Genomic DNA, 4,513 nt, shown 5'->3' on the forward strand with positions numbered 1-4,513 from the left:
GTTTTAATTAATCAATAGTTTTCGAATTAGGGTTTAGGGATTTCGAAATTTTGATCTTAGATCAAAGGGATTTGATTTGAGATTCAAAACCTTTAAGGTTCTGATTTTAATTGATCAATGGATCAATCTCGATTTTTAGGGTTTGGGGATCGAACTTATAGAGCTTCTATTTACTCGCTTAGGGATTGATCTATTATCCTATGACTTTCATCTGAGAGATTATATTTTAGGGTTTCATTCTTTACAGTCAACCAAATTCGATTCATTATGTTCTTAGAATTCGAAATACCTTTAGTTTAGTTGTTTGTAGAAACCGGACCACCAAGAATGAACCTCGAGCTTAGACACGATCGGGAGGCGAGCTGGTTGGGATGCGAGCTGGACACGAGCTGTCTTGGACGCGAGATGGAACGGAGTCGCGAACGTATTAGGGTTCGTCGGTATCGTCGGGTTCGGAATAGGGTTCCAAAGCAAATCGGCGTGCACTGTATCTGTGCGTGAGAGCGCGTCGGTGGTCAGATCGACAAGCGGTTTGCACTGACTGGTTTGTCTAGGCCAGGGCTTCGATTTGATATCTTGATCATTTTCTGGGTCCTCACGGTTTGGGAGAACGGCTTCTTTGAAGTTTCGAGGCAGATTCCTTTTCATTTAGGGTTTTAGAGTTTTAGCGATTTGGTTTTAGGCTCAGGGTGTTAGAGAATATCGTGCTGATAACGTGTTGTGAAACTTAGGATTTAGAACTGTAAGTTTCTATATATTATTAATGAATAAGTGTTCTCTTTATATAGGGGTTACAAGAGAGATAAATGAAAATACAATAATATGAAAGATTACAAATCATAAACATAAACGTATTAGGAAATATGCAAGTTGTAGCCGCCTCTCTCTCCTCTCCAAGTCTCGCGGCCGCCTATATCTCTCTAGGGTTGGGCCGTCTCTCTCTCTAAGTGTATGAGCCGGTTATGGACCGGGCTGGTTATGGACATCCACCAATTGATTTAAAACAGTTTTCATGATTTTTGTGAAAATATTTATTTTGCTGTTTGGCGGAAAATATGATTCCACGACTTTTATGGTTTTGGCAGAAAATACAATTTTGCAGAAAATATGTTTTTTATTTGAAAATAATATGTAATTTCATAATATTAAATTTAGAAAGACCATTTTAAATTTAAAAGAGGTATTTTGTCCATTTATCATTTTGAATCCAACTAGATGTATCCAAATAATGTGTGAATCTCATTTTCTTTCTTTTTTTTGAGTCAAAATGAGTTTCACTTTCATTTAAGTAAAAATTTGAGGTGGCTTTTTAAAAATGCAGTCAGATGGTTTATCTGAATGTTAGATTTTAATGCACAAAGTAAACGTCGATTGCATTTTCATCCAAATGGATAACGTGAACAAACAAACGAGCGACACCATAATTTCGGGAAAAAAATCCACTTAAAACTTCACTTTAATTTTTTTTTTTTTTGACATCACTTGACTTTGATTATGATTGTAAAGTAAAGCCACTCATGAACCGCAAAATACTGTACTAAATCATACTGTACTAAAGTCAAGTAATAGAGATAGTATACAGAGTAAAATCACTTTTCTTTCTAAAATTGCAAAATCATTTTTCATGCTAAAATTACAAAATTACTTTTCTTACCAAAATCACAAAGTTATATTTTCTCGCCAAAACCGCAAAATAAAATTTTCCAACCAAAATCGTGAAATCACATTTTTTGCCAAAACTACAAAATAAATAACTTTCCCGCCAGAACTGCCAATTCAATCATTTTCCTGCAAAACTGCAATCTCTGAAACTTCAATCCAAATATAGTTAAAATATAAATCATCCATTACGCATGTTCCACCCATAATTGTTTTACTCATAAACCCTAGTTTCCTTTCCAGACAGAGATCCAAGTTGGCTTGTAATGTATTCTCTGATGCTACATGGAAGAAGATCTTTCGAGTTGCAGAATTGTATGCATCGTCTGAGAGTTGCAGTGAACTCTTTGCAAAATGTGTACTCCTCTGCTAGTGCTGCTCAAGATGGTGGAAAAGGAAAGATTTTTACAGTCTCTTACATGGTTGATTCACTTGGTTTCACTACAAAACTCGCAGAATCAACCTGGAGGAAAGTCAGCTCCGACTCCGAGAGCAAGGGCAACCCTGATTCTGTTCTGAATCTTCTTAAAAGTTATAGTTTCACAAATTCTCAGATCTCCAGCATCGTCACGAGCTACCCTCAACTGCTTACAGAAGATTCTGAGAAATCTTTGGCTCCCAAGTTTCAGTTTTTACAGTCGAGAGGAGATTCAACCTCTGAGCTCACTGCGTTTCTTTCGAAAGTTTCCAAGATCCTGAGAATCAAAAAGGACAAAGCTTTCAGCAGATACTATGATTTCGCCAAAGAGGTCATAGAAGCCGACAAGAGTTTGAAGAAGTTACCTCCTCAATCTTGTTTGAGAGAGGGTAGTGGACAGGAGAACAAACTCAGAAACATATTGGTTTTGAGAGATTTGGGTGTGCCTCAGAAGCTTTTATTCTCTCTGCTCGTCTCCAACTTCCAGACCGTAACTGGGAAAGAAAGATTCGAGGAAACCCTCAAGAAGGTCCTTGAGATGGGCTTTGATCCCACCACCTCTAAGTTCGTCCAAGCCCTCAACGCTGTTTACCAATTGAGCGACAAAACAACTCAAGAGAAAGTCGATGTTTTCTGCACAAGTTTAGGCGTCTTTGCGGAACACGTGTGGGAAGTTTTCAAGAAGTGTCCAAACCTTCTGATGGTGTCGAGAACAAAATACTGAACTTCATTGAAACGTTTCTAGGCCTAGGATTCACCAGAGATGAGGTAATGATGATGGTCAAGTGCTTTCCGCAGTGCATTACTTATTCTACAATGGTGGTGAAGGAGAAGGTTAAGTTTGTGGTGAAGCAGATGAATTGGCCAGTTAAAGCTGTGTCTTTGTTTCCTCGGGTGGTTGGATACAGCATGGACAAGAGGATTGTGCCTTGGTGTAACGTAATCAAAGCTCTCATGTCTAAAGGTTAGCTTGGAACTGGTGAATTACCACCTCCTATGGGTTGTGTCTTCGTTTGTTCCGATGAGGTGTTTTTTGAAAAGGTATGTGATGAAACACGATGATAAGCAGTTTGTGACTGAGTTGCTGGCTATCTTCACGAAAGATAGTGTTTAAATAGACTATGACAGTATTAGGAAAAGATTAGAGGTTTTCATTAAGTTTTTGCAATCTCAATTTGATCCGGATCCAACTCGTTTATATATCTGACATGGGAAAAAACTTTATATGACGACGAGTAAGATAATGTTCATAGATAATTGCAACTAAGAACAACAAGTAATGTGAGCACTTACATGGTTCTTAAGTGTGTTTCTTTCCTGTTTTGAATCTTAATCGATACAGAAGGTGGAATCTTCAGGTTCAAATTATGTTTAGGGGATAAGGCCGTGTCAAGATGAATACATAACTTGGTTTCTTTCGTTGCAGCTTAATGATTTACTGGTGCAAACTTGTTCTATATTGGTCTAAACTTTTGAGTTTTGACCTACGAGAACTGTTATACCGCCAATTTGTGTTAAACTGGTCTAATCTTCATTTCTTGTTTTGTTTGTTTCTCTTGGTGAAAATATAGGCTTTTTTTGGCATGGTTACTGAGACTGACCTTCTTCTGAGAGATTAGACTCATAAAGCTTGATGTATCGGTTTCATCTCTTAGGTTCTTTCATGATTCGGAAGCGTTATCATGTTTGATTCCATTTTTTCCACAACAAGAAAACAACGTAAACTCCGACAAAATTTCCTGAGAACAAGAGTCGTCGGGATAGTAACTACGACTTACTGACAATTTTCCGGAGAATGAACACTCGGGTCGGTAGTTACCCGGAAATTATCGACAAACCGGTTTTGTTGGAAATTTCTCATGAAAAGTTGTCGGAATATTCCGATGAACTGGTTTTGTCGGAAGTTTCTCAAAAGGTTTGTCGGAATTCTCTCAAAATTTACCGGCGAGAGCATGTTGTCGGAAAGAGCTCGGGAAAGTTTAATCAGATCATCGGTAATTTCTCATAATCTGAAACTCTGTTTGACGCCAGCATGTTGACGGAAAGAGCTCGGGAAAGCTTAATCCAAATTGTCGGTAAATTCTCAGAATCTGAAACTGTGTTTGGCGCTTTAAAATTTTGAAATCTTGAAACTCCCGGTGAAAATTTAGTAATTGGATTTCCAAGAGAATACCGATAAACATGTATGTGGGTAGCATCTTATTATAAAAAAAACAAGCCACAATTTCTTACCACTCTCGCAGTCTCACTTCATCTTTTCTTAATTAGTTTTCATTCAACGCTTCTCTCTGATACCCAAACACCGAAGAAGGTAACAATGCTTAAGGAATGAGTATAATCTCATTTACTCATCTATATCATCATATCACGGGACATTCTTCACTCTTTTCTATTTCTACTCTGCTTGATATTCTTGGATATAAATTATAATCAAAT

At 37.5% G+C, this 4,513-nt stretch overlaps 1 pseudogene; it reads left to right on the plus strand.

The window, feature by feature from the left end:
* The first annotated feature begins 321 nt into the window (after positions 1-321).
* LOC125580944 lies at positions 322-3,955 on the plus strand (annotated as a pseudogene).
* The last annotated feature ends 558 nt before the right edge of the window (positions 3,956-4,513 follow it).

This window comes from Brassica napus, chromosome C1, assembly GCF_020379485.1.
Source record: "Brassica napus cultivar Da-Ae chromosome C1, Da-Ae, whole genome shotgun sequence".
NCBI lineage: Eukaryota > Viridiplantae > Streptophyta > Magnoliopsida > Brassicales > Brassicaceae > Brassica > Brassica napus.